Genomic DNA, 16,718 nt, shown 5'->3' with positions numbered 1-16,718 from the left:
AATGCTACTTCGTGAAAATTCACTTTTTGCGGTCGGGTTGGGAACCAATTAACTGTACTATTTACCAAAAGGCGTTTCTTCCACAAGGGCAACAAAGCAATGGAATGACTATGTTGTACTTGATTTGCGTCAAAGTTACACACATTTCTGATGCAATCTGCACTGTACGCTATGTTCCTGCAGTACGTCATTCAAGATCCAAACTTGCACTCCACGGTTGAGCGCCCGGAGAGAACACCGACTGAAATGTTTGATCAAGCTGGCAGTTAAGTAAGCAAAAAATACAACACAAAATTACCTCTGACTCTGGGTACTTTAAGCAACAGCATTCCTATCAAGTACAGTAGTTCCCCCTATGGGTCTGGAGTGCAACTTAAAGCGCTAACTTCTTCAAATGGGTTAAAAAATTTTCGAATTGACAGCATTAAAATTATGCTTAACTCAATTTTGGAGAGTTTTGCACTTATTTTTAATTCAGAAAACTCTTCAAAAGCATTAAGGGTGATTGATGATGCCCCCTTTAGGTTTAGATTACAATTCTACGTGCTAGCATGTTCAAATGGGCTAACAACTGAGTTTTTCAACACGGAAAGCATGGTTAAACTAAGAATTAACTAGATTTTGGAGAGCTTTACATTAATCTTTCCTTCATAAGTCAACATTTCAGCCTTGGTAGCAAGAAGGAAAAATGATGTTTTAGAAATATTTTACAAATATGCTGCCCCCTATGGCGTCGGAGTGGTAGCTAAAAATTGCACTTTTACTACAAAGTAGAAACATACATCAAAATGTTTCATTTCTGCTTCAGAAAAGCATTTACTTCTTTTAGCAGTAAAGTTAAATGGTGGATTTTGTAGAAACATGTTGCCAAGTGTAGTTTGTCCAGTCAACTAAACGTACTCTTAAAATATACCAACATGGTAGGAACATACATTAACTTGTTTTGGGTGAGCTATATGTCCATTTATAGTTCAGAAATTGATGGCATTGATCTTAATGGCAGTATGGGTGGTTGAATGATGTTTTAGAAACATGCTGCCCCCTATGGGTTAGGATTGGAACATGACGTTGCATCTTCATGTTAATAACACATGCTTTTAAAAAGAAAAAATACTGAATGCTTGAGGCACAGATTTGAACTTATAGCTTGTGAGATCACAGCATCATGTTTGCACAACAACAATATGTTTTAAGATTCAAGGGATGGTGCTTTTGTGTCAGTCAGAGCTAGCAATCTGTTTCACAGGACAAAGAATGAATACATCATTGGACCCTTGAGTACCCTCTCAAATTTTACCAATAATTAATGGAAGGACTGGCTGTGTTGTTGAATAGGAGAATGGTGTCCAGCAGAGGGCAATAATGCATCATCATTTAAATAATCCATACGTTCCAAATGTCAGCATTGTCCTCTAGTCAACAGAAGGAATTCTTTTTTTCATCATCTCTTCCCTGTAGCAGCCACTTGAAATTAATTTGTCAGACAAACAGGTGCCTTTATTGTTCTGGCTCGGTTTTTGCATCACATGCACCATGAGCACTGTGAAACCCAAAAAATATGACATTGTGCTTTAGTTTCACAACCAATTCACATATAACTTTTTCAATGTAATCCATCTTCTTCCGCTTATCTATCTGTCCGCTTATATTGCACATTTTCATTGTGCAATACACAGCTTCACATCTTAAATGTCTTATTTTCACTTATTATGTCTACCACACACACAGTCTGAGATATATGGCCAGCCTTTCCATTCCTCATTTGGTCTTCCAAGGGCGCTAGCTTAAACACTTCACCTCCAGAAACTCTCTGACAACTTTGAACACGAACAATGCAATGAAAACACAAATTCTCATACTTATTTCCTCCAATATTTAGACAAACAATCAGTGCAACAACTTTACCTGAGAAAATACGTGAGCACATTGTTGTGTGGGACTACAAGCAACATTAGCAACGTTCCATTTATCACATACAGAAAGAGGAAAAGCACCCTACCAAAATAAAAGTGCGCCAACATCCGGTGGCAGAAATTCGTGTTCTTCAAAATAAATGAGTGAATCAAGGCTCGGAAAAGGGTGGAGTGCCATCTCCAGGTCGGGGATTAGATGCTGCCCCAAGTGGAGGAGTTTAAGTACCTAGGGGTCTTTTTTGCGAGTGAGGGAAGGATGGAACGCAAGAACGACAGGTGGATTGGTGCGGCGTCTGCAGTGATGCAGACATTGGTCGGTTATGGTGAAGAGGGAGCTGAGCTGAAAGGCAAAGCTCTCAATTTACCGGTCGATCTCCGTTCCTACCCTCACCTTTGATCATGAGATTTGAGTCATGACCAAAAGGACAAGATCGCGAGTGCAAGTGGCCAAAATGAGTTTTCTCAGTTGTGTGGCTGGGCTCTTCTTTAGAGATAAGGTGAGAAGTACCTGTCATCTGGGAGAAGCTCGGAGTAGAACTGCTGCTCCTTCACATTGAGAGAAGACAGATGAGGTGGCTTGGGCATCTGGTCAGGATACAACCTGGACGCCTCCCTGGGGAGATGTTCAGGGCACGTCCGACCGGTAGGAGGCTGCGGGGAAGATCCAGGACACATTGGAGAGACTATGTCTCTCAACTGGCCTGGGAACGCCTCGGTATCTGCCGGGAGGAGTGGAGAGAGCTGGCGAGAGGGAAGTCTGGGCTTCCCTGCTTAGGCTACTGTCCCCGCGACCCGACCTCGGATAAGCGGAAGAAGATGGATGGATGGATAGCTGAGCATAAAAGAACATCATTTACACTCCCTCCTTTTAATAATTCTCACTCTTTCCCTCCTTTAGCGTGAATTCAATTCCACTGTGACTTGAAAGGGGGGAGGAACTGTTTTGGAGGAGGCAGAAAGCTGGAGAAATACCTGCCTGAAAGCTGATTTTTTTTAAACACCCAACTGCGGCTGCTGATCCCATCAGGAATTAATTTAAACTTCATCCGGGAGACTGCCTTGTAGTTATCTTACAGTATATGCATATTTGCATATATGCAATCAAGCAGGTTTAGACCAATGCAAACTACAACAGATTGCTTTGAACATTAGGTAAAATAAAGGCTTACACTGTCATACCTGTTCACAGTGCACACATCACTTTTGCAGACGGTGGAATAATCTCTTCAGTTTGCTATTGACTTTTCCCCCTGCATGAGTCAGAGCTCAAGTCTTCTCTAATTAATATTCCATCCCTGTTGGAAATAAAATTATACCGAGCTGGTTAGGCAGTAAGACTGTCTTCAAAAGGGTGCATGCAAACATGATAATGCGCCAGTTTTGATGACGTCATGCAATTGTTCTGTTGCAGCTGCACTTGTGATGTGTTTTTTATTAAATAAACCACCACAGTTTGTCACTTGTACTTGTTTTCTTACAGTTTTACAAGTGTGCTCGCACTTCTGTGCCTGCTGCCTAGTATTTTGCAGCACACTTGAAGAGATTAATTTTCAATAGCTATAGTTAGCTATTAGACACAGACACGTGCCAGCATTACGCACTTGCAAAAGGAGTACAAAAAAGGAGTACAAAACCCTGATGTGCAGCACGGTTGCAGGATAACTAAAGCATCAATTTACTGCATTTGATGAGGACTTACTCTTTACTGAATACTTTAAAGAGGCCCTTTCAGATGCGCTGGCGCTGAAACAAAAAAAAAAAAACAAGTGGTTCTTCTCTCATAATATAGCATTTTAAAAAAAGTGGCGAGCACCATTAATAGAAATCGGACACATCTAATAATTACACAACACTACTAAACAATATGACCGTAGAAGTAGAGCTATTGTCATGTAAATGTGCTTGGAGATGCTCTAACTGGGCTGGAATACTGTAGAGTCCTTAAACCTACATTGGGCGAGACAAACACTTACGATCAAGTCCCCCTCAAAAACATAACAGACTAGAGAACAGAGTGTACAGTACATTGGATGAATGAGTAAACAAACAAATAGTTCCAAATAGTGACGTCCAGTATCATTCCTTGAAGACCAATAACAGGGGTGGCTGTGGCCAAGTTTAGCCGACATGGTGTGTTCGTATAACAGAACTCTATTTCAATGCCAGTGATAACGCAATAAAAATTATTGATCTTGCTGAAAATAGTAGGCCAGACTGCACCATTATGATGGTAGATGATGATAAAGCATGCACCCAGGATTACATTACAACACCTGAAGCTTTGGTTCTTGCTTTTTTGTTGCTCTCTCTTCTGTTTGTGATGACTTTCATTGTTTCTATAAGCCTTTGCACAGGTGCTATTCCCTCTGAGTTGTTTAGCGCTTTCAGTGACAACCACTAGAGGTAATAGCAGGGTTAATTAAAGACAGGGTGCCCATGCATGCAAAAAGAAGAAAACATTCGTACCAGCTATTTAGAACATGAACTAACACCCCTATAGTCACTTTTACACTCGTATTACCTAATATAGTTGAGAGTAAATAAGCCATTTAAGACATATATGAGACTCGTGTTGGTGTGTGTTGCTATAAATGTGTTCCCTAGGGGGAGCTGAGTGGTGGGCGGACAGGAAGTGGCGTCAGGGGTTTAGAATTTAATTTTAGCTTGGCATCGGTTACTGCAGTAGCCCGTGTTTTTATTAGGGATTATTGTTCCTCTTGTGAGATAATTCTGACCTACAATCAAAACCTGTTGTTCCGGTGCTCCGGTGCATTTGTGTCTTGACATTATAGTATCAATGTAGTATATTTGTAGTATGCAGTATATATGTATATACCTGTAGTATAGTATAACTACCTGTTTTACTGTGCATATGACAATAAAACTCTTGAATCTTGAATCATTACTGATACCTGGTGACCAGTGTAGAATACATATCATTCACATCGTCTTTGAATGTGTCTTCTGAATGCCTTATATTTGTATTTTCAAAATTGCTTAATTTAGGCAAAAAATATGTAAAATTTGCTTCCATATGCAAGGTTTTTTAACCAATAATAGGCCATATTCAACACAAAACAACATGATGTATTAATTCATATATATTAATATATATTCTGAGAAAACATGATAGAGTGAAACCGTAAAATTCAAACCGCAACGTGGCGAGTGACAAGTGTATATCCAAGTTGACTTCCTAGTATTGTCCCTTAGGGAACATATAATAAAGTGATTGCTGAAATATGAGGGATGTACCCACTTTTGTGAGATGCTGTAAATTCTGATTTTACAAAAAAATAAAAACATTTGCTTTGACTAAGACTGTCAACTATGTATGTCTGCTATTGCGCTTCTAGTTTTGGAGCGGCGTAGAACTGCATAATTGGCTGTTATTTGGAGTGTGTGTGTACAGTTTTATAGGTCACTCAGATGAGTGATGCATCATACAGGTTTTACCATCAGCATCATTGCATCAACGGGAGCTCAGTCTGGGTCACGATTAGAATCTTGAAGAAACACAAATTTCAGTTGTTGGATAGATGCTGTCTGCTTTCCGAGAGATGCAATCACAGTCTGTCTTTAACACGACAGTGTGTCAAACATGTATTTTATGTTTTACACTGGAGTCAGGTCTGTCAATATTTTGTGCTTCCGGGTTTGTGGTCAAAGTTAATGAACTGCATGGTGAATTTTCACTAATTAAAATGGTTGTTTAAAACTCAAGATGATTGAGTCCATATTAGATGACTCTTTGTATTGACTGGTCACATGTGGAGGACTCCTTGTTGGAGTTCAAGTGGAATACATGCGGTCACAATGTGGCACTAATCCGTTTAACGTCTCCTGAAGTTGGCCACACCCCATCCAATGTCGTCCCTCCATGTCGATTGCGATTTCTGCCACAATCAATCATGGCCTATGTCTGCAAGAGAGACAGAAAGCAACTACAATCCAGAACATATATTCACTTGAGAAAATTGGAACCTAGAGCAGCAGAGAGCAGACAACAATACGGGTCAGATAAAAGTCATGTTTCGCACTTAAGGCCTCAACAATCAGCAATGCTTCAGTCATCACTGTCGCAACAGTCAGCTAATTGACAATTTGTCCGTTGCTTGACATGAGTTGTGATTATGGCAGAATGGAGCCACGCATGCTGATTGTGGGTGGTCAGAGGTGATGAATCTCATTTGGAACAGAGATAATAAAATGTAGCGTAAACTAACATCTAATTAAAGATGCTTTCTCTCAGGCCAGGTAATTAATTGATAATTGCTTGACACAATAAATCCCTGAGTGCTTTTGCCGGCAGCTATTAAAGACTATTAAAAAAACACTTTCGGGGGCTGTAAAGCTCATGTGCTATAGCGGGGTGTCTAAACTTTTTCCACCGAGGGCCACATACTGAAAAATTAAAGGATGCCAGAGCCATTGTGATATTTTTTATAGCAACACGTGTAGATATGCTAAGAAGTTATATATATTTCAAGAAAAAATGCATTTTAGCTTTGTGATATACAGTAGGTGAAAAAGCGTACTACAAGTATTAGTATGAACTTAGTATTAGTTATAGTATGAAGTTCCCCTCTCTGAGCTACCACCTTATTGTGGTGGAGGAGTTTGCGCGTCCCAATGATCCCAGGAGCTAAGATGTGGAGGACCACCCAAGACAAACAGCTCCTACGTGAGGGACAAGACAAAGGGTAGCTCAAAGACCCCGATGACGAGCAACACATATGAAATAATGTTTCCCTCACCCGGACGTGGAGCTCCTCTGCACCCAGGCCTGGAGGTGGGGCACGATGGCGAGCATCTGCTCCCATTGGGCCCGGTCAGGCACAGCCCGAAGAGGCAACATGGGTCCCTACTCCAATGAGCTCACCACTCATAGGAGGGGACAAAGGGGTCGGGTGCAGAGTTGGGTGACAGCGGAAAGCAGGGACCTTGGCAGTCTGATCCTTGGCTGCTGAAGCTATCTTTCGGTACGCGGAAAGTCACCTCTCTGGTGGAGGAGGAGCCTGAGCTGGTGCGCGAGGTGGAGAAGTTCCGGCTAGATATAGTTGGACTCACCTCTACATATGGCAAGGGCTCTGGAACCAGTCTTCTCGAAGTGGCTGGACTTTATTCCATTCTGATGTTGTCAGCAGTGAGAGGCCACGAGCAGGGATGGCAATTTTTGTTGCCCCCCGGCTCAGAGCCTGTACGTTAAAGTTCAACCTGGTGAATGAGACGGGAGGGTAGTTTCCCTCTGCCTTCAGGTGGGGGGATGGGTCCTGTCTGTCCTGTCTGCCAAACTGCCAGTTCAGAATACTAGCCTTTTTTGGAGTCCCTAGAAGGAGTACTGGAGAGTGCTTCTTTTGTTCTGCTGGGAGACTTCAACTCTCACGTCGGTAGCGACAGTGACACCAATGGAGGTGTGATTGGGAGGAAGACCCCCCCGATCTGAACCTGACCGGTGCTTTGCTACTGGACTTCTGTGCTCGTCACAGATTCTCAATAATTTATTTATTTGATTTATTCAGCTTTTTAAAACAGAAAAAGCTTTTAAAAACAATCGACTCAGCATACATGCTGGTTTTCAGCAGGTTCCTACTCTGCAGAACATGAACACACACACATCACTACCACATCAGCCAACATAGGACAAAACACAGGCCAACCAAACATACAGAAAATTGGGAATAGCAGTGAACTGGAGGCATCTACTGAAACAATCTCAGTGAGTGCAGCAGTAACTGTCCATCAGATGGTGGGCATGGGACTTTTTAAAATGTATCAGAGTTGAAAATAGACTTTAGGTGCTGTGGGATCACACACAAGCGCTTGTAAAAACATACACGAAAGATCTCAGCCCATAACAGTTTTTAAAAAACGGTGGTGGCAGAAGCCCGTTGGTTACCGATCTGGTGGTACAGTTTGCCCCTGTTTTAAGTTTTGGTACCAAGACACAGGTTGCTGCAGAAGTGTTACTGTTTAGGAGTTTAAAGTACAATTTGATGCCTGTGTTCATTATATAATTTGTAACCGTTAAAGCATTATACAGTGTTGAAGCAGAACAGTGTCAAAGGGTGTCAAAATGTGACCTGTATTTTTTGTAGCCTAGCCAGTCTGTGTGTCGTGGGAATGAACCTGTTAACTTAATGTCCACAATGAAATAAGCTAGCAGGGTGTTAGCATGTTGTGTTAGCCTACATCTCACTCCTTTTTAACCAAGCGCAGGTAAATGTTTAGCATAGATTATTAAATCAGTTGTCCCTCCCCCATTTACCAGATTTAACAACAGATGAGTCAGCTGTAGCCCTGTCTCCCCATAACTTCACCCCTCCCAGTGAAGAAGGTGAGCAAAACTGTGTTCAATGACATGTCACGTACTTTCATTGCAGGCAGTCTGTGGCAATTTCTCTCTCTTGCTCAAATTACCATGACAAAAAAAAAGGTGATCACAGAAATTCAAACGCAAATTATTTTTCCACACAATAATTCCATTTCAACTTTATTTTCTTGTCGGCAGATTTCTAGGTTAATGTACTGTATATGTAAATTGTTTTTTAAGTCTTGTTGGAATTTCACAATTAAAATTACAGTGAGACGTAAAAATGGCCTTGATCACATCTGTTATGTTCTCTTGCATCAAATAGTGGATTGCGAAGTACAGTATATGGAGACTGTTGCATGGACAACTCATTAGCAGTAAAGTAGTGGTTGTACTATGGTATGGGCCTAGGGTCAAACAGGATATGCGCAGATTAATTGCGAGTCAAAAAATATACCGGCATGAAACGGAATTTCCATTAACTCTTCATTAACGCATTAACTTTGACAGCCTTAGTTTTAAGGGTTATATTTCCTAGAAAAAAGAGGTGATTTATCCACAACCGTATTATCAAAGCTCTGAAAGGTTTCGATGAAATCATTATTTTGCATGGCTTTAATAACTTGTAAACGTTTGGCTTCAGTGCTCATTAAATACATATTTGTATTAATTCACTTTCAACTAAGTGAATGACTTTCTCTATGATATGTATAATATAATATATGTAATTTCATAATGTAGCAACAGTGGGTGAACAGTGACAATGTGCTGAGGGAGTTGTGGGGCTGTTGGTTGTGATACTTGAAGAGGATGACTTTAGTGGTTTTAAGTCCCAAGAGGCGGACGCAGAGAGCAATGAATGACTTTTCTGGCAGGCTACTTTTTAACCATTCATATTACACGCACTGTTCGGCACTGATTGGAAAAAAACAAGCATTTATTTAATTAAAAGTTTAAAAAATCTTTTGTTAAAATCTTTCTGTCTACAAAATAGCCCATGTTACGACATGGACACCTGCATCTCATTCGAGAGATAGGTGTGGCCTGTATATGCACAAATATTTTTTTCTCTTTAAATTTGGTGGGTGCAGCTTATATACCAAATGACAGCAATCCTCTTTTGCAGTGGTTACCAAACTTTTACAGTTATGTACCCCTTCAGACACTTGACCCGAAGCTATGTACCCCCTACTCACGCACACTTTTATCTTAATTAAATTGAAATTTTGAACATAATTCATTGGTTAATTAATTTTATAGTAATTCCTGGTCAAAATGTGTATTTTGCATGGTCACATTTTGATAAACTTTCACATGAGCACTGATAAATAGATAAGTAATCATGCTACATATCTTATCTATTATATTTTAGTTCATCGCACTAGATGGTCAGACACTGAACCCCCAGTTGCTCCTGATGCTGTGTGATCAGTAGGTAAATGTGCTAACAGTGTCAAAGCGCCTTGGAGGTGTAAAAGCGCTATACAAGTGAAAGACCATTTACCATGTATTCTAATGTAACTTGTATGCATGTTCAAATAAATTAAACCATTACCGTTACCACCTCAAAACAAAATTCTGTACTTTTAGATAATGTCCTCGTCAGACCAAATGTTTTATTGAGTAGTAGATAGGAGTAGATGGTAAAATTAAAATCAGCAACACATCTTGTGTGGTCAGTGTCACCTTCTCATCTGATGGCTAATTTGTTCTTTGCTTTTTTGGCAATAGCAGTGGCTCCACGGTTTTCACAGCTGCCCTCGCCAAATGGTGCTATGTGATGTGGATTCTGGATTTTTTTTTTCTATTCACCAGAATGAAGAGTGGGGAAGTGATTAATAACTTGAAATATCACTTGTTAGCATATTAATGAGTGATGGAACCTAGATAAGTGAAAAGCATAATTTCTGAATAATGTGCTTTGCGCTTAGGATGTATTATCTGCCCTGGTTGTTATCTCTGTACAAGTCTTTATTTCTGTGACATTTTCAGAACAGAGTTTACACACGCTTCCTACCACTGTTCCCCCTAATTTTTGAAGTGCCTGAGCATGCACATAAATGACCTTGGACCTCTGTGAGCGCCATCAAATGTGCACACTGTACACTTAACCTGTCTACAACTAGAGAAGTGAGGTAGGCCAAGTTCCATTCTGTCGTATGGTTCAAACAGACGGCAAGGAGGATTCCACAATGTAGTTTTCTTGAGTTTACAATTTCATTTTCCATTTCTTTTCTTGTTCACTATTTATTTTGTTAATTATCCATCCATTTTCTATGCCGCTTCTCCTCATTAGGGTCTATCCCAGCTGACTTGGGGTACACCCTGGACTGGTCGCCAGCCAATCGTACCTATGGACAATTTAGAGTTGCAAATTAACCTAACATGCATGTTTTTGGAATGTGGGAGTACCCGGAGAAAACCCACGCATGCACGGGGAGAACATGCAAACTGCACATAGAAATTGCTCAAGGGAGATTCGAACCCAGGTCTTCCCGATCTCCAGACTGTGACTAACCACTAGACCACCGTGCGACCCTTTTGTTACTTATGTATACTTTAATTTCCGTATTTGACTTTCACGTTCTGTTTTGCAGCAGCCTGTTCTGGCACTATTTCATCCTGGAGATTGACTTATAACTCATGCCATATGTTTGCTTTTGTCAATTTTTTAAAATAATACAATTTAAAAACAAAATCTCAACCGACCTTCTGGTTTCTTTGGCAACACAAATTCGGCATAACACTTCCTATATCCAGTAAGTCCGGCCATCAAAATAAAAGCACAGCAGTAAAACATGCCCTTTACGCCAGTGGTCCCCAACCTTTTTGGAATTTGGCACCAAATATGAGGTGAAAGAAAAATGGTAAAAATACAGTAGTAGTCTATCTGTGAAGCATGAGATAAAGTTAGCACACGCACAATAGACATGCGTCAAGTGAGACGGATGTAACAGAGAGAATCCGGCCACTTTTCAAAATAAAACAAAAAAAAAATGAAATAATGGAAATTATTTTTTCTTTCTGTGCGGCCTGGTACCAAATGACCCACGGCCCGGTACCGAGCCGCGGCCTGGGGGTTAGGGACCACTGCTTTACGCCGCACGTGCAGTCCACACTTTTCACAAAAACTGGCTTGCTGTTTTGGCTTTGCAGCATGTTTTTCAGAGAAGCCCTTTCTCACTCAAAAAAGAAAAAATCTCACCCAGTTTTTGTTCTTCGCTTTTTTTTTTACTTTGGCTTGGTGAGTGGATGTGGCACTGCCCGTTCTTTTTGCCATAATACATGGTGAGCAAGCATTATTTAGCGCTCTTAACTCTACTGCCCCATTAGCTATACGCTAACCTGCAAAACAGAGGCATGTACTATGTAACACGAATGAATTAATGAATTGACTGGCTGCGTAAGTAAACACTTGCGAACAAGATCTTATCATTGGCTGGACAGTGTTCGTCATTGTGTCATATGTTTGTAGTCGCCGGTCACTCACTGAGTTGCATTGAAAAATGACAGAATAAATTTTTATGTTTATTTCATTTACAGTTCAGGTTGGATTTTATTTTGTGCGCTGCATGGATTTTCTGTTTGCTGAAGGCACGAGGACAGTGCGTGATTACGCACCCACGCAGCATAGAGGGAACATTGCTTCCTACGCTAAACCTCTTAAATCTCCTATTGATTATCCAATCAGAGAGCCAGAAGTGAGGTGACCTTTCACCTCAGCTACCTCAAAATCAATAAGGCTCTCGGTCTGATATTGAACAACGGTTGCAAGAATTAAGGAAGACTGACAACTTTGAGAAGCTCAGCGGTGACAAAGGACATCTCGAGTGGGATATCATTAAAAACCAACACGGCAATAGCCTCTGAAACAGAAAGTGTCACTTCAAAATCTATACTACGTGCTTTGACCACATGAAACAAAACGCCACTTCAAGTGGAGAGACGGACACAGAGAAATAAAATTGACAACAGCTGTGGCCAAACCTGCTCATTCACTGCCCTGTTATTTCTTCCTAGTTTGCATATTATGTTTAGACACTGTATTGAACAAAGGAGGACCTGCTGAACGCCCACCCTATGATGAGCCACCTGCAAAGCCTTGGCATAGCCTAAATGGAAATGCAAGCCTAAAAACTGGAGACACATATGAGAGTGATCCACTCTAGAATACACTTCGAGCTTGGGTGTTTATCTTTTTTCCAATTGTCTTTCCTTGAGGCCAACATAGATTAGGTGTTGACCACAGTCACCTGAGACACACCATCAAGGTATTGGACATCCTTCCTCCTGCAAAACCTTGGACCTGCTACATTAAATATTCAAATCTGGTCTCTAAATTTGCCCAGTGAACACTGAAGTGGTCTTAAAGGTCCCATATTATTAAAAGTGGACTTTTTAGTGATTTTCTAACAGTAATATGTGTCTCAAAAGTCTGTTTATGAGCGCCAAACGTGACAAAAATATATCTATCATCTCCCTCACTTGTTTGCTCCACTGAGACAAGAGGCACTCAAACGCTTGATTTGAAGTTGCGGCTTTTCACGGTATGAAGAAAAAACCTCCTTCCCCGTGGATATGATACCACCTCTTACCCGTCCCCAGCTAGATGATCCACATGTCCACCGCAGCTTTGAAAAAAGCAGGCTCTGCTACACATCTTAAAATAAAGCCTCGAGCTCTGTCAATTAATTATATGTCAGGCTAACCTAGCATGATGTAGATGTTTAAATGTGAGTGTAATGTTAGCATTGTAGCTCACATTTATGCTAGTGTTGCTAATGTTTGTGTCCTCCCATTCCATTCCTTATTGTTACATTGTTGTATTAGATCCGTGGCATTTATTACATAGGACAAGTACAGTTACAGAGTATGTGACACATTCTTTGTACAGTGGAAGCATGGTAGTCTAGTCAAAAACACTGTAAATATAATTAATCCATTCCAGAAAGCCAAAAACATTAACATGTTTTAACAGTTTGACAATGATTATTTTCTGTAGATTTTACTTATAAATTAGGGTTGTGAAAGATAAACCGATATCAAATTTGACAAGCGAAAGATACGGCTACGTCGGTAGCAGCCTCCTCATTCGATAAAAATCAGCCATAAATCCTTAGATTAACTGATTCTAGAGACATGCTCCGGGAGACGAGCAATCAGTTGACAGTGTGCCTCTAAAATCAGGTGAGAGCCTGGGCTGCCGACAAAACGATTCTTGCGCATGCGCCGTAGCTTACCACGAGTGACAAGAATAGATGTAAATAGTAGCAGCGTGCTAGTGCTAGCTACTCACCGCAAAAAATTTTCAACTCATCAGCAAAAGAAAAATGTAACGTTTGAAACGTTTTTGGATTTTACAAGAAGGACGGAAAACTCAAGAAAAGCCACGCCATTTGTAAACTATACAGAGCAGCTCTGAAGTACACTGTTAGCACAACAAATTTTGACCAGTGAGACCAACAGACCAACAGAGATGAGTATGGTACCCTTTTTTCTAGCGCTGCTGCTAACATTTTTTGTTTGTAACTTATTTACTTTTAAAACCTGCATCTTTGTTACCTACCTTGAGTGTTCAAAACTCTATGCTCAGCCTGAAATGTTCCGTGTTTACCATTGCTATGACATTCTTAACATGGGATTGTTTACTTTTCCAAGCTAACATAGCATTTTCATTGCACCCATATGACAAATAGTGCTAATTACTTATCTTTGCTTGGACACATTTTTACCAGTAGTGAAGAAATTATTTGAGGGGCATGAAGCATGAGACTTCTGTTTTTATTGATATACTGTATTATATAAGGATGCTCCGATCAGGACTTTATGCTGCTGATACGATCATCCATGAGTGAGATCGGCCGATACTGATCACATTTATTAACTATACAGTTTTCAATTTATTTATGATGAATTGACGGTGGTATTGGCCAGGGCACCGGAAAAGTTTGGACAATTCCAAGGGCCCCTTATGGTCAGGGCCCCCCAAAATATAGGTAATGATTAAAAAATGAAAAGGGGCCACATTGGTTTCAGCTCACGAGGTCACGAACTGATGGCCGGACATTCTCCTTAAGGATTTTTTGGTAGACAGCAGAATTCATGGTTCCTTTTATCACAGCATGTCTTCCAGGTCCTGAATCCGCAAAACAGCCCCTGACCCATCACACTACCACCACCATATTTTACTTTTGGTATGTTTTTTTCTGAAATGCGGCATTACTTTTACGCCAGATGTAATGGGACACACACCTTCCAAAAAGTTTAACTTTTGTCTTGTCAGACCACAGAGTATTCCCCCAAAAGTCTTGAGGATCATCAAGATGTTTTCAGGCAAAATTGAGACAAGCCTTAATGATCTTTTTGTTCAGTAGTGGTTTTTGGCTTGGAACTCTGGTGTGCAGGCCGTTTTTGCCCAGTGTGTTTTTTATGGTGGAGTCATTAACACTGACCTTAACTGAGCCAAGTCAGGCCTGCTGTTGTTTGGATGTTGTTGTGGGGTCTTTTGTGACCTCTTGGATGAGTCGCCACTGCGCTCTTGGTCTAATTTTGGTTGGCCGGCCAATCATGGGAAGGTTCACCACTGTTCCATGTTTTCGCCATTTGTGGAAAATTTGTGGTTCACTGAAGTCCCAAAGCTTTAGAAATGGCTTTATAACCTTTTCCAGACTGATAGATATCAATTAATCTCAGTTATGTTTTTACAGGGGGGCAATGACTTTTTCCACACAGGGACATGTGGAGTTGTTTTTTCTCCCTTAATAATACTAAATTTCATTTAAAAACTACATTTTGTGTTCAGTTGTGTTGTCATTGACTGATATTTAAATTTGTTTGATGATCTGAAACATTTACGTGTGACAAACATGCAAAAAAATAAGAAATCAGGAAGGGGGCAAACACTTTTTCACACCGCTGTAGTCTGATGGAGCTCTTCATGGCATGACTTCCAGGTAGAACATCGTGGGGCTTCAAGTGAGAGAGCAGTCGGTGTCTTCCACTGCTGAGAAAAGCTGGTCATCTAATCGTCCGATTAATTAAATTGTTTTTCTGGTTATTTGCTTAGCCTTCTGGCTGTCACGCACATACGGGCGATTGTTGACCATATTAGCTGCCATTTGACAAACTGCTGCTGCACCGTGCGCCTCCAAAACTTACTATACTCTGTCAAGTGTTTGTTCTTCAAATGCTGTATTGAAGCTTTTTAACGTGCTACTCCAGCAAGATATTTTTTGGGGCATGCGTTGCAGGATGCAAACTTTCTATCACTCTCACAAATGGCCTATAAGTTCCATACAGGAGACATGTTGGGTTTGCCGCCGCGCGCCTGCGCATTGATCGCTGATACCTTTCGTGTCCACCGTGATCACACGTGTTAATTAGTGTGGGAAGTGCCTTGAATGCCCTCTGTTTTGCTTCTCACACACACGAGCTGCAAAGCAATAAGCAAGGCTATAGTTATGGGGCCAGATTACTCCATGTGAATAAAATGTTCATTATGTATTGTTATCTAAAAATTACGTGGTGTCCAATCTACACAATTGTCATCACTGACATGAATGTATTGTGAATGCAAGATTTTATTTGTCACTATTTTTCAGGAACATTGGATAGTTGTCTTTTTACATGTTTTTTTTTTATGATGTGGCAGTGATTGAACGCTGCAAAAAATAAGCAAGTTTTGAATGCATCTCAACTTAAAAGTGGATAAAGTGTACATTAGCGGAGCCACATACTTTGTCAGAGACAGGTGTGGACAAACACATTATCATTAAAACTACAGACATCAGACGGGCTTGCCAAAAGCACTTTTACACTAAATTCTAGCATCAAGGCTAGATGCTATGTCTACCCTACATGTGTGACCTCTGCCTGATTTAATTAGGGGGGAAATGATTGACGTGTTGTCTCTGCGAGGCACAAAAGCTGATTAGTAAGTCATTAGTGTTGGCTGTATGGCACAATTAGAGTTTTACATATATAATTAAGTACACGCCTCAAAATTAAAATGTTGATGCAAGGTGCTTATCATCATACAAATGATTGTCTGGAGCTACCAAGGCCAGTAACGGGCAAACACAAATAATCCTCTTAGACATGTGAGTAAACAACAGATAAGAAGGTTGTACATGTTCAACTGATCCATGCGGGAAAAATCAATGGTAACATGTTCACTGACGCAGGATGCTATTCAAAGACTTTCTACAAGGGGAATGTACTTTTCCTGGCAACATGACATGTCATACAGCATGTCTTTGGAGCTGATCGTTTTCTCAGGATCAGGAGAGGCACCTATTGGTCATCAGGTCGGGGATATGTTGGCGCAAACACTTGTGGTCATTACTCAGTGCCACTCAATAAAAACTCCATGAATAAAAAAAGACACTGAAGCATGACGGATGGAAAAAAGCGGCCTGAGAATGATTACATTAATGGAATGTATTGATCAAAGCTTTTACCTACCTTCAGACAGACCACATCAACAGGGAAAT

This window comes from Dunckerocampus dactyliophorus, chromosome 2 (assembly GCF_027744805.1).
Source record: "Dunckerocampus dactyliophorus isolate RoL2022-P2 chromosome 2, RoL_Ddac_1.1, whole genome shotgun sequence".
Taxonomy (NCBI): domain Eukaryota; kingdom Metazoa; phylum Chordata; class Actinopteri; order Syngnathiformes; family Syngnathidae; genus Dunckerocampus; species Dunckerocampus dactyliophorus.
The sequence above is the reverse complement of the archived record's forward strand: the minus strand, read 5'-3'. Positions refer to the sequence as shown.